Source organism: Suncus etruscus, chromosome 18, assembly GCF_024139225.1.
Source record: "Suncus etruscus isolate mSunEtr1 chromosome 18, mSunEtr1.pri.cur, whole genome shotgun sequence".
NCBI classification, from domain to species: domain Eukaryota; kingdom Metazoa; phylum Chordata; class Mammalia; order Eulipotyphla; family Soricidae; genus Suncus; species Suncus etruscus.
In genome coordinates, this window is record NC_064865.1 from 18,220,581 (window position 1) to 18,235,506 (window position 14,926).

The 14,926-nt window shown below is 40.0% G+C and overlaps 1 protein-coding gene and 2 non-coding genes across 4 annotated transcripts in view; 1 reads left to right on the forward strand and 2 right to left on the reverse strand.

Moving 5' to 3' along the window:
* TULP4 (TUB like protein 4) overlaps positions 1-14,926 on the reverse strand; it is a 186,105-nt gene that overhangs the window by 105,730 nt on the left and 65,449 nt on the right. The gene's annotated exons all lie outside the window — the stretch shown is intronic.
* LOC125996744 (U6 spliceosomal RNA) lies at positions 4,117-4,221 on the forward strand. Its single transcript, XR_007491425.1, has one exon. It is a non-coding gene; the product is annotated as a U6 spliceosomal RNA (small nuclear RNA).
* On the reverse strand, positions 9,509-9,672 carry LOC125996702 (U1 spliceosomal RNA). Its single transcript, XR_007491384.1, has one exon. It is a non-coding gene; the product is annotated as a U1 spliceosomal RNA (small nuclear RNA).

The window sequence follows — 14,926 nt, forward strand, 5'->3', positions numbered from 1 at the left end:
TGAAGAGCTATTTACAATAGCCAGAATTTGAAAACAACCAAGATGCCTGACAAAAGATGTGTGGCTAAAATCTGTGGTACATATACATATTAGAATACTATGCAGCCATCAGGAAAAATGAAGTCATGAAATTTTCTTATACATGGATGAACAGGGAAACTATTATGCTGAGTGAAATAAGTCAGAGGGAGAGAGATAGACACAGAATAGTCTGACTCATCTGTGGGATTTAAGAAAAATAAGACAGTATTGTAATAATACCCAGAGACAATAGACCTGAAGGCTGGAAGATCGGTCCAGATATGAAGCTTACCACAAAGAGTGATGAGTGAAGTTAGATAAATAACTACTCTAGTGGCCAGAGAGACAGCATGGAGGTAAGGCACTTTCCTTGCATGCAGAAGGACAGTGGTTTGAATCCCGACATCCCATATAGTCCTCCAAGCCTGCCAGGAATGATTTCTGAGCTTAGAGACAGCATCTGGGTGTGACCCCCCAAAAAAAAACAAAAAAAGAAAGAAAGAACTACACTAACAGCTATCATGACAATGGTAGTGAATGAGAAAAATAGAATGTCTGTCTCAAATATAAGGCCCCTAGGGGGTGGAGGAGGAGGGAAATGGAGGACATTGGTGGTGGGAAGGTTGCACTGGTGAAGGGGAGTTTTCTTTTTTGTAACTGAAACCCAACTACAAACATGTTATCATGGTGCTTAAATATATTATTATAATAAAAATAATAATAAAAGAGCAAATAAAAATTATATTATATACTGTAAAATATTAAAAACAGGGTATTTTAAAAGAAAATAAAAGGTATATATTATAGGTATATAATATACTTCTTATATTATGATATATAGTATATAACATATTATATCATCCATAATAAATATATAAGTATATTTTTTTGCTTTTGGGGCCACACCCAGTGATGCTCAAGGGTTACTCCTGACTATGCACTCAGAAATCGCTCCTGGCTCGGGGGACCATATGGGATGCTGGAGGATCAAACCACGGTCCATCCTAGATCAGCTTCATAGAAGGCAAAAGCCCTACCGCTATGCTGGATAAGCCACACACTGAAGCAGTAACTCCGAACTCTGTTATATTTAACTAACTGAGGCCCAATTCATTAGCCAAATTCATTAATGCCATTAAAGATACCAAGTGATAGATTCCTGATATTGGCTAAAAATAAAAGACATGTCAGATGCCAGTTAAAGGCTAGTTAGTATACACCAATAAACTTGAGAATAATTACTCTGTATTACTTTTTTTTTTTTTTTTTGCTTTTTGGGTTACTCTTGGTTATGCACTCAGAAATCGTTCCTGGCTCAGGGGATCATATCGAATGCTGGGGGGGGGGCGGGAAGGTGTTGAATGGCCGCGTGCAAGGCAAACACCCTACCATTGTGCTATTGTCTGGCACCTGTCTTTTTTTTTTTTTTTTTTTTTTTTTTGCTTTTTGGGCCACACCCAGTGATGCTGAAAAGTTACTCCTAGCTATGCATTCAGAAACCTCCCCTAACTTGGGGGACCATATGGGACGCTGGGGGATCAAACCAAGGTCTGTCCAAGGTCAATGCATGCAAAGCAAATGCCCTACTGCTTGTGCCACCGCTCTGGCCCCATGTATTACATTTTCTGTTTTAATTTTGGGTCATACCTGGCAGTGCTCAGGGGTTACTCCTTGCTCTACGCTCAGAAATCCCTCCTAGCAGGCTAAGAGGACCATATGAGATGCCAAGATTTGAACCACCATCCTTTTGCATGCAAGGCAAAAGCTCTACCTCCATGTTATCTCTCCAGCCCCCATGTATTACATTTTTAACATTAATGACCAGGACTTTCCATTTTACTGTTGGCTTATCAGTAAAAGACTATCAACCTATAGTCTATCGGGAGGCCACAGAATGTCAACATATGGGCTTTCGTGGACAGTTCACAGCTTGAGTTGGTTATTTTGTTTGTTTTTAAGAATAAAAACACCTGGAACCCAGAGTTAGTCTTATGCCAGAAAACTTTAGAGACAAGGTCTCCTTGTATTAGGCCAACACTTTTTTTTTCTTTCCATTTCCCCCATATTTTGTTGGGCCTATGCAAACAACAACTGCCAAATTTTGGGTACCAGGAGTTGGAGTTGGAGCCCAACTCCATAGCTCTGGCTGGAACCCACCTTATATTTCAACCGTATAGTTTCTCAGAATTTCTGCCATTAGTTTAATGTTATTTGTAAGTTTTAATGTTTAGGTTTAATTTTAAAATTAAACCTGACTGATTGGATACCACGTTTATTTACTAACATAAGTAGAGAGGAATTTTAATTTTGTCTCCTGCCTTTTTTGCACATTTTTCTAGACTACCTCCAATTTTAAACAGATACACCAGATGGCTGCTTTCTTGTTACTTCTTTTTTTTAATGTTAACAGCCATGTTGACATTTCTTCATTAAACACTATTTGTAAAACATAAACATCTCTAGCACTCCTGTATGGAGGGACTCCTGACCATGTGTCCTGTACTCTCCTTTCTGGCTGCACCTCACAGCTCCACAACCTATAATTCCTTTTGTGGAAAAGGAAAAAAGGCCCTTGGCTCTCAGATCTTAATTTTGGAGTTCTATGGCCTCTGGCCCAGGCTAGAGAAGAAGAGAGGGACACTATAGAGACAAGAGGAAGCTATGGGCAACATTGTCCTCATAGCTATGCTGGCCACGAACCAAGGAGAAACAAGGCATTGTTTACAGTGCTCAGAGTGGTTCCTTATCTGCAAGATAAGGAATAAAAAAAGGGCTTTTGAAAACAAAAACCTATTAAAAATCTGGTAAACAAAATATAGGATATCCCACAGGTTAAACTCTAAGTGATGGGGCCAGAGAGATAGCATAGAGGCAAGGTGCAAGCCTTGCATGGGGCAGACTAAGTTCAATCTCTAGCATTCCATATGGTTCCCAGAGCCCCACCAGGAGTGATCTCTGAGTACAGAGCCAGGAGTAAAGTTTCCAGCACTGCCAGATGTAGCCCAAAAATCAAAGGGGAAAATAACTGTAAGTGAGTTGAAGTTCACTCAGAGCACAGAGGAAGAGAGGTTTAAAAAAAAAAAAAAAAAAGTCCAAAGTGAGGCCAGAGCAAATAGCACAGTGAGTAGGGATTCTGCTTTACATGTGGCTGATCCGGGTTCAATCCCATATGGCCTGGGCATTCCAATTTGTCCCTCAAGCCTGCTAGGAGTAATTTTTGAGCCCAGAGCCAAGAGTAACCCAAGTGTCACCAGGAGTGGACCAAAAACCAAAAAGGAAAAAAGCAGCAGAACTGGTAGCACAAGAGACAGACTTCTAGTAGTAGATCCAATAGTAGGTCCAGAGGCTCAATCTGCCGGAACTAAAGACATGTTCTTGACATGGAAACTCAGTATTAAAAGAAGCTAGGCCGGCGAGGTGGCACTAGAGGTAAGGTGTCTGCTTTGCAAGAGCTAGCCAAGGAAGGACCGAGGTTCGATCCCCCAGTGTCCCATATGGTCCCCCCAAGCCAGGGGCAATTTCTGAGCGCTTAGCCAGGAGTAACCCCTGAGCATCAAACAGGTGTGCCCCCCCCCCAAAAAAAAAAAGATGGGGCAAAAAGAAGCTAATGGGATTTTTAAGAAACCTGCAGGATTCACCAAGATAACAGTGAGGCTGAAAAATTATAAAAAGGGCAAAGAGAAATACTTGAAACAAAATGAAAAAATTTAAAGGGAACACTAACTAGAATAGCAGCCTTTTCAATAGCAACAATAATTACTAGAAGTAATACAATCAGTTTTGAGAGAAAACCAGTTAACACAAAATTTGATAACCCAAAAGAGCAGAGAAGAAATTAAGATATTTTCTAAAATAGCAAACTGGGTTTTGGGGGCTGTAGATATAGCGCAGCAGTAGGGCATTTGCCTTGCACGCAGCTGATCCAGGACGAACAGCGGTTCGAATCCCCATATCCCACATGGTCCCATGGTTGCCAGAAGCAATTTCTGAGCGAAGAGCTAGGAGTGACCCCTGAGCGTCGCCAGGTGTGACCCAAGAAAACCCCAACAATCAAACCTGGGTTTACCTTCTGTAGACACTCTAAAATCTATCAATGTTCACTTCAGCAGCACCTATACTAAAATTGGAACAATACAAGGAAGATTAGCATGGCCCCTGTACAAAGATGACACATAAATTTGTGAGGCATTTCATATTTTTGGAAAAAAAATCAAGTGCAAATTTTCAATAAATATTTTTAATCCTCAGAGGAGAAAGTTACATAAGCTAAGAAAGGATGAAAGAATTTAGATTTCATCAGTAACAGAAAAGTTCAGAAAAAAACAAGTACCCAAGTGTTGGCAGAAATACTATTACAGCAAGTAGGGCACTCGCCTGGCATGTGACTGGCCCCAAGGTTTGATCAGTGGCACCAGATATGGTCCCCGGAGTTCCACCAGGAGTGATCGCTGAGTGCCGAGCCAGGAGTAAGCCTTGAGCACTAGCAGGTGTAAAATAAGAATCCAAGTGTTTTGACTCCAGTTTCATACTTTTCTCTAAACTCTGCATCTTAATTTTACATTTTTTAAACTGATTTTACATTTTTATTTTAACTTTCAGTAAGATTATAAAACCACACATTGACAATTTTTAAATGTATATTTTAAATAAGTCAGATATTTTCTTTACCATTTTTATTGTCGTACTGGGACTTAGAATTCTATTAATTATGCTTTTCAAGCATCATAATCCCAGCACTCACCCATCATCATAGTACCCACTTCACCGCACCAGTGTCCCAAAAGGCTCTTCCCAATCCATCTGCCCGGTAAGCTTAGTTCTATAGACAATCTGATGTCCAGCACCAATGACTTTGGCTATTTGTTGTTCTCATACTATGTACTTTTAAAGCTCACATGAGAGATCTATTTCTTTAATTGTGGAAGTGGTGAAACTTATACACATATAAATGAAAGGAAACTAAATTGAAACTCCATGAAACTAATAAATGATAAACTGATCAAATGTTTGCCTTACTTTTTATTGATATATAAATTATAGGTATATGTTTAAAAATTAATAGTATAAAGAATTCTGTGCTGGTCCAGAAAGAGAGCAGCAGGTATGGAACTTGCCTTGTATGTAACTGATCCAAATTCAATCCCCAGCATCCCAGGTGGTCTCCCAAGCACCACCAGGAATTATTCCTAAGTGCAGAGCCAGGAGTAATCCCTCAGCATTGCTGGGTGTGGCGCCCAAACAACAACAATAAAACAGAATTATACACTAATATTCTTTTGTTTGGTTTGGGGCCATACCCAGCAAAGCTCCTGGCTCACTCACTCCTGGCTCTAGGACCATAATGGATTGAATCCTGGTTAGCTGTGTGTAAAGCAAGGATCCTAGCCATTGTACTATTGCTTAAGGCCCAATGCTAATACATTTAAAAATTAACATGAAATAGATAAGTCCTACAAATATACAATTTAGTAAGAGGAGAGAAAAATTAAGGAAAGCTTAAGAGGACATCTAAAAAGGCTGCAAAAGTATAAAACTGTGTTTTATCCTAAAATGGGAATATTTGTTTTACATTAGACAATATTTTCTTACAGGCAATACTTAAGTATCAGCATTTGTATAATAAAAATCTCTAAAGTTATAACAAAGTCACATGAACAGAAATTAATCCATTCATTATGAAAAATTACTTCATTATTAGAAAAGTCCTTAGTAAGCTAGGACTACAGAGCCCTTTCTTCATCTAGCAGAGAGCAACCATAGAGCCACTATTGAGTACAATACTCAATGGTAAAGTGCTGACAAAGTGCTTCTTGTCTTAAGACTTAAAAGATCCTTTAAATTAAAATGCACCCACTTAAAATTTGAGGTTAAATGCACCCACTTAAAATTTGAGGTTAACTTAAGCTAATATGCATGTACATGGAAATGTAAAAAATACTATGCCTCTAATGTGTAAGGAGTTACGTAAGTTTTATGGCTTTAGATTGCCTTGTGTGCTGTTAAGAAATATAATGTGCTACAATCTGGGGACTTGAGGGACAAAGTAATTGTACATGGATTGTTTTATTTATCTTAACGTTCTTTGGCTGAAAGTTCAAAGTTAAGATATCAGCAAGGGGACTTCCTCTGAGAATTATGTTATGGCTGATTGTCCTTCCACTGTAACTTTACCTTGTCCTCTTTCTTTGCATCTTTTGTTCTCATAATTCAAAATAAAAAAAAAATTAAAAAAAAAAAAGATCCTTTAAAGCTTATTTGTAAAATTGGTATCAAGACTATGAATTCCCCAAGCTGTTGTCTGCCATTAAGTTCTATACCGTTCATTCACATAAATATGCAGATTCTCGATTCTTTTTTTCACATTTAAAAACACTGCTTGAGGGGCTGGAGCAATGGTGCAGTGGTAGGATGTTTGTCTTGCACTCAGCTGACCTAGGATAGACCACGGTTCAATTCCCCGGCATTCCTTATGGTCTCCCAAGCCAGGAACGATTTCTAAGCGTATAGCCAGGAGTAACCCCTGAGCATCACCAGTGTAGCCCAAAACAAAACAAAACAAAGAACATTGCTTGAACATGATTATAATGAGGAAGAGTTACTAGAAAGATTATTAGTCATTTAACTTTCTATGCATGCCCTTAATCAGATTACAAGGCCCTGGATGGCACTTCCTCCATAGTAACACAAAATTACTGTTTTTTCACCTATTCTAAGCATTAGAAAAAACTTGCCACACCCAGCTATACTCAGGGTTTACTCCAGGCTCTGATCTCAGGGATCACTCTTGGCAGGTTCAAGAATTTGTGGTGCTGGGGCCAAAGAGAAAGTACATAGATAGGGCATTTGCCTTGCATGCAGAAGGATGGTGGATAGAACCCCGGCATCCCATATGGTTCCCCGAGCCTGCCAGGAGCGATTTTTGAGTGTAGAGCCAGGAGTAACCTCTGAGTGCTGCCAGGTGTGACCCCCACCCCACCCCCCCCAAAAAAAGAATTTGTGGTGCTGGGGAAAAGAATGTGGGTCAGTCAGTGACACAAGGCATATGCCTTATCCACTACACTATTGCTCTGGTCCTAAGACAGAATTTTTGAGAGTATTCATAATTGTGTTTGAAATCTTTATACTATATCTTTATATCATTTTAATATGCGCCTGTGAAATATGCTTCAAACCAACTACAACAAAATAGATGTGACTATCATTTAACTCAAATGGGACAATATTAAATCTGGGTCAAATGGAAAGCATATAGGAAAAAGCTGAGGTAATGATAGATAAAACTCAGAGCCAACCCTGTGTGTGCAGGGCCTGTGCCCCTTCCACAACTTGGCAAGGGCATCTCAGCATGGCCTCATCTGGATCCCACAACCTCCTGCTGCTCCTTACATTCTTTGACCTTTTCTTTCACTCATTTGGACTGGAGAAAAAAGGAGAAATCAGTTTGCAGACTGGCTGTTGGCTAACAAATAAAAAATAATGTAGACAGTTTCACTTCTTAAATTCAAAGTTATAAAGTCACCATTTTTAGCCAGCGGGGCATCTGCTGCTATTTTGAGGTTAGACTTGGTCCCAGCTCCACAGACCTAAATTAGAATACGGCTGTCAACTCTCTATGACCTCAGATTCATGCAGAGCCAACAAGGGGAGGGTCCACAGCTTTTCAAATAATAAGTCAGGCAATAAAAAATATACAGTTGGAAAACACTTCCTGGCCCCTAACATACAGTGCCTTTGCAGCTAACTTTTTCCAGGGCACTTTTTTTTATAGGTAGGGAATTGAGACATTGTTTTTGGTTTTGGTTTTGAGCCACACCCAGAGAAGCTCAGGGGTTATTCCTGGCAGGCTCGGGGACCATATGGGATGCCAGTGATTAAACCCAGGTTGGCTTCGTGCAAGGCGAATAACATACCAGCTGTGCTATCATTCAGGTCCCAAGGTCACAACTGTTTGTGCTCAGGATTCCACCTGGCTCTGTGCTCAGGCTGCAAGACAAGTAAGTGCCTTCCCCACTGTACTTACTTGCTTACACACACTTGTTTTTAATTATGGTTTAACATACTGATATTGATACTGCAACTTGTTTCTTCTTTTTCTTTTTTTCTTTTTTTGGTTTTTGGGCCACACCCGGTGTGCTCAGGGGTTACTCCTGGCTGTCTGCTCAGAAATAGCTCCTGGCAGGCACGGGGGACCATGTGGGACACCGGGATTTGAACCAACCACCTTTGGTCCTGGATCGGCTGCTTGCAAGGCAAACGCCGCTGTGCTATCTCTCCGGGCCCTGCAACTTGTTTCTTACCATCTAGTAGTTTCGTTAATAAATGAATGGTATGCTTTATTGGATGGTGCCAAACTATAATATAATAAGAAATTTTGGAACAATAATCAAAACTTGTTAAAAATTTGCTACTTTAAATTAAAATAATTGAAAGTTATTAAAATTTGCTACTTTGGGGGCTGGAACAGTAGCACAGTGGTAGGGAGTTTGCCTTAGGATGAACGCAGTTTGATCCCTGACATCCCTCCCATATGGCCTCTGGAGCCAGGAGTGATTTCTGAGCACAGAGCCAAGAATAACTCCAGAGCTCTGCCAGGTGTACCCCCCCCCCCAAAAAAAAACCGAAATAAACGAACCAAAAAATAAAGTTGCTACTTTTGTTGCTGATTATTATTAACTAAGTTAATCACATTATTTAGTTTTTGGTTTTAGACCAGGACTGGTGATGCTAAAAACTTACTCCTGGCTCACCACTCACAGATTACTCCTAGTGGACTGGAGGACCACATGGGGTGACAGGGATCAAACCCAAGTCAGACGTGTATAAGGCAAGCCGACTGTACTAACACTCTGGGTGTGTGTATATATGTGTATACACATATACACACATGTGTGTATTAAATGCATAATATATTTAAGTTACATTATTGTAACTCATTATTGTAATAATGAGTATTAAATAATATATAAAAATATAGTCACTACCATTTTGTATGATTTTTAGGTATTTTCATTTTAAAATCATTTATTTATTGGAGGGGCAGTGGGCCATACCCAGCAGTGCTCATAGCTTATTCCTGGTTCTGTACTCAGCTCCTAATCAACAATCTCCATATCGAAAAATGACTACTGTAGAATATCTAAAATATGTCACTCAGTTTCTTAGCATACATTGAATCTGCAAGAATGATATATGAAATCTTTTTTTTTTCTTTTTTAAGGCAGAAATGTTGCCATAAAAAAGTTACAAGGGTAAAAACAGAACTGGGCTGACCTTTGCAAAATCAGCCAGTATCATTTGAAATGTTTTTAAAATGACATGGAAACAAGTAATTACTTATACACAAAAATTACTAAATATCCTATACTTAATGAAATTAAATACTTTCAATAATAAAATTTCTGAGATCATAAATTAATTCTGAACTATATGGCAGCCTTTTCTATTTGCCAAACCAATTTAACAAGGTACTACACTTGTTTCCCCCCCTCAGGGGAGAGCGCAAACGCAATCCCCCACTACCACAAATTATGCAGTCGAGTTTCCCACAATTGGGGAAATCGCAGGGGTCAGCACAACCAGAGTGCAATGGGTGAGCCTCGCCCTGGGGAAAGCACCTTCATGATCATGGTATCTCCCTTGCCAGGTAAGTATGGTACTACACTTGTTTGGTGGTAGTCTGTGCAGTGTGACATCAAAGTGAAAGCCACTGGTGGGACACATGGGTCACACGTGGGTCATCCAAGTGTGAGCCACCGTTTTACATGTCAGTGGCAGCATCATGTTAAGTGCATTTAGATAGATGCAGTCTTCCAGCCCAGATACTAAAGATCTCAGAGAAGGGGCCAGAGAAAATACTATAGCAGGGGTGGCGAACAAGTTCGACACAAAGAGCCAAAATTTTAAACTGTGAGAGTCAGAGAGCCACACCACGCAGTGACCTGCCAAAACAGACAAAACTCACACAAAAGCATAAAATTTTAACAGTATATTAAACACATATTGCATTTTGCCATTTTGAGTGAGGGTATAAAATTCTGTTCACCGGGACCCCTGTACTACAGCAACTAAGGGGCCATTCTGCACTCCAGATACAACATATGGCTGTCTATGCAACACTAGGAGCAAAAACTACTGAGAGCCAGGACTGAGCCATGAGCACTTCCCAGTATGGTCCAGACCACCCACCATCACACACATACGAAAAACAGACCTCAGAGAGGTACCAACACAATGATAAAACTGCCTAAGTGCTGGCAAATGAGACATTAACTGACAAGGGCAGCCTGTCTCTTGTGCTGTTGGGAACATAACAGGATCAGACTCCAGGTAACAAGCTTCATGTTTTCTACTAAAAAAAATCACTTGGCAGGAGAGACTGGAAGCCAGTCTGTGGTCAGTCAGTCCAAACAGCTAAGAGCGCAGGTTCATACCCTTGAATAGAGCTGATGCTTCTCCAGTGCTATTTTTAGATGCTGGAGCTAAAACAATACAGCTGTTTCAATGAGACTGTTGAGACCAACTGCATAAACTCCAAGTAATTTCAAATCAGTTTTTTGACTAGTAGAGAAGTTTTCAAAGCCTCTGAACTTAAATATTCTTTTTTTGGGGGGGAGGGGTTAGATTTTGGGCCACACCCAGCAAGTGCTCAGGGGTTACTCCTGGCTTTGCATTCAGAAATCAATCCTTGCAGGCTTGAGGGATCATAGGGGATGCCAGGGAAAGAATATAGGTCGGCTGTATGCAAGGCAAACACCTTTACCCACTGTGTTATCACTCCAGCCCCAAGGCTTTAATATTCTTAAGAAAATGAACATCACCTAAATTTTTTGTATCAGTAATTGGAAATGTTCCAACTTACCAAGAAAAGTAGATAAAAGAGACAAGTTTATCAAAGTTAGCCTCAAAACTCAGGAAGAAGTCCATATAATCTGTATAAATATGCTTCCTCTCCTTCCCTCCTCCCTCGGTTTTGGAACACATGTTCAGGTGTATTCCTGGCTCTACACTCAGGAATTACTCCTGGCAGTGCTGGAGGGACGATATGAGAAAACTGGGATCTAACTTGGATTGGCCCATGCAAGGCGAATGCCCTACTACACATTGTACAGTTTTTCTAGCCTGGGATATACATTCTTTACTCGGTAGAAAAGATGCAATGACTGAGGAAACAGTATCAAAGCACTGGTTCTGTATATGCCAAAGGAGTTCTCTATCATGTTCCTATTGGGGAGGAAAACACATTTTTTTTATTTCACACATCATAAGTCCAAGCTTTACAATGAGACATGAATGTAAAGATAAGCAGCTTGCATCTCATCTCTAAAAGAGGAAATATAAAATAAGAACTGAATTGAGAACAATATATGTTATACGTTCACTTTTGAATGAATAAAATATTATACTGATAAATATAACACTAATCCACCAATTAAAAAAAGTCAAAAAATTTCATTTCAAACATTGATTAAACAGATATCTGAGGTTTTTTTTTTATCAGACCCTAAACCTTATTTGCTGGTCTTCAAACAGAACACATCCTACTTGTTTTGTTCCTCTTTTAATTTGGTGAAAAGTTTACTACTCTGTTCCAATCATCAGTGGGATTGGAGCAGGGTTTAAATTGCGATTCTGATACACCTCTGCCCAAACCCTTGGAGACCTGCTCTCCCTAAGTCCATACACAAAGACCTGGTGAAGGGCCAGCAGAGCTAGGTTGCTATTGGTGCCTGTACTTCACTGTTCATTCTCGGTGTGTTCTGATAAAGCAAAGATGAACAATTAAAACAAGCACTTAAAAAAAAATAGAGCAGAGCTAAGCAAAGGCTTGTGTCAGGCTTACATCTGGGCTATGGGTGAATTATTGATTTGGTTGGTCATATACAGACATTTCAGCACCTTGGGAAACTCTTCTTTAGAATCTGTACTGACATATAGGGAGACCATTTTTTTTTTAGTTGTCCTACATAGTTACCACAGTCAACTTGCACTCAGTCCTCACACAAGAACTCCAGTTGTCAGTAGTTCCCTCTGGCAGAGGGCTTTACCTTTGCTGTGATCCTGAGCCCACAAAAGGAACTCTCTGATAGAACTTAAAATGTTTCTCAGGTGAGACCTTCGTAACTTTAGCAGTTTTCCGGGTAGTCCTGCACATCCTTCAGGATGCGGGGCCTGTTGGATACAGCACAGCAGAGCTCTCTCATGGCCATCTTGGCAGTTTACTGCCTTCTGTCCTCTTGGTTTCTTTGTTAAACTTGGAACATGAATCTCACACTCTTTTTAAAGCTGCAGGAATGGGAAATTTCCAGTCACAGCACACAGAACTGTGAGGAGAGGCTGAACAATCACTCACTGTATCCAGCGTCCCTCTGAGAGCTGTGCTTGGTTATGTCTGTCCTCCCTTCAACATGGAATGCCCTGTCAGCTGTCCTGTACTTCGCTGACCACTCCCTTCACATTTCCTAAAAGGTACTTGGTACTTCAAAGCTTTAGCCTGACATTTAAAAGCCACTTTTCTCTTCACTCACCCTCACACAGACACAGCCATGTCTGCACCCAAATTTACAACTCTGTACCTCTGTGTTCAGGGAAAATATACATGAATCCTTTTTTTGGGGGGGGCCCACACCCGGCAGCGCTCATGGGTTACTCCTGGCTATCTGCTCAGAAATAGCTCTTGGCAGGCACGGTGGACCATATAGGATGCCAGGATTCGAACCAACCACTGGGTCCTCGGTCGGCTGCTTGCAAGGCAAACACCGCTGTGCTATCTCTCTGGCCGCAGATACATGAATCTTATGTCACATTTCACTCTCCTGTGACTTGCTGCTCTCAATTCCTAGTGTCTCAATTCTGATCTCTACTACTGAAGCCCTCCATCTCCTATAAAACGAAAAGGGATCTTGAAGTGTTTAAGACTTGTGACACCCAGGGGCTGGAAAAAGAATTCACTAGTCAGGGGCATGCTTTACATGCACCAGAATCTGAGTTTTAACCTCAACACCACATGATACCCTTAAGAATAGTCAGGTATAGCCCCAGAAGCCCAAGCACTGATGGTTCCTGGTACTGTAAGACATAAGCATTTCAGCATCCTTGGAACCCAGCATTGAATTTCTGGACTCAGTTGGTTGTGAACGGTTGGCAGTGGACTCTAATCCCCTTGAGCAGTTTGAACCATCCTTCTTCCCCCCAAATTTGAACTCTACAGAATTCCCCAAACAGTTCCCTTTCCAGTTCTAGTCCATTCCGAGTTCTTTCAAAGAATTATTCTCCCCTGCCAGAGCTCTCAAACCCAGCATCTGTCATGTGTTAAGACGTCTGAGGTTCCTGAGAGACACCAGCTTCCAAATTACAAAACCAATAATCTCTTATCTGATATCTCTGCAGGGCTCCCACAAAATTCCTTTAGATTCATGTCACTGTTCTCTGGTCTCCTGAAATTTTTCATTGTCTCTTCTCATCCTCATACTTGTGTTTTGTTTTGTTTTAATTTTTATTTTAACCAAAGTGGATTACAAATCTTTCACAGTAATTTTTTAGGTCTATAGTGACACTGACACCACCAGTTGGTTCTCCCTCCACCCCTGTTCCCAGCATGCATACTATATCCCCCTCCTTTACCCACTGGGTTGCTAGTATAAGTGGGTCCCCTCTGTGTCTAGCATGTTGTAGATTGGGTGTCAATTGTGTTGTCATTGGCTTTGAATTTGGGGTTTAAGTCTGATCATATTTTTATTTCTACTTAATGTTCATATGACTCTCTGGTCTTGATATCCTCCATTATTTCCCCCTCAGTTTGTGAGACGGAACAAAATGGTTCAAATTACGTGGTTCTGTTTGAAGGAAAGAAAATAATTTTAAAAATGGGGCAAAAATCAAACAAGCAAAAAATGTGAGGAGTCCTTTTATAGGCTATAAATATCAATTTAAGAGAAGAAAAGGAAAGAGGAAGAAAAACATAACAATACTAATTTTTTTTTAAAAAAATCAAACAAAAAACTCAAAAAGCATCACAGCAATAAAGACACCAACTACACAATAACCATGGCCCTGAAATAAAAACAAAGCACAAAAAAGAAAAGAAAAGAAAAGAATAGAAAAAAGAAAACCCACGGGGGAAAAAAAAAGCAACAACAACAACAATAACAAAGCCAAAGGAAAAAAAAAGTTAATTTTCTTTTATTTTTATTTTTTCTTCCTTGCATAGGCATAGTAAATATTGGGGAAATTAGATAGATCCCTTGGTCTAAGAGATACAGGGTTTCTCCACCCTTGAAGTATACTGTCATGGGAATAACTGCAGGCTCTATACATGTTCTTTTACTCTCCCCGCTTTGGTTCTTTGGTGATGTCCAGAAACTTTCCTCTCCATTGTGGATGAAAAAATCCTGCCTCTATAGCTAGAGATCTTGGTATTTGCACAGGTCAAAGGGTGGAACCTGGGATGAAGTCTTTATGGTTCTAAGAGGAGTTCTATTCCACTCATACTTGTTTTACACAATAATCTCATCTACTTCTGCAATTTCAACTGAAGTCTAAACACCACTAATAAATAAATCTGCACTACTCTCTAGCCCAAAGAAAATGAATTTGTAAAACTAAACTTCACTGAGAGATAATTTACATGTATTAAGATGTATATATATATATATATATATATATATATATATATTTAAGATGTTTATATATTAAAGTATACTTTTCAATTAATTTTAATCACTATCAGGACACCATCCCAAAGATTGCCTTTTTCTTTCTCATTTGTTTTGTTTTTGGAATCACACTCAGGAGTGCTCAGGGCTTACTTCTGGTTTTGTGTTCAAGGATCTCTCCTGGCAGGTCTTGGGTAACCATACGGGTCACTGGTTGGTCACATGCAAGGCAAGCATCCTACCCACTGTACTAA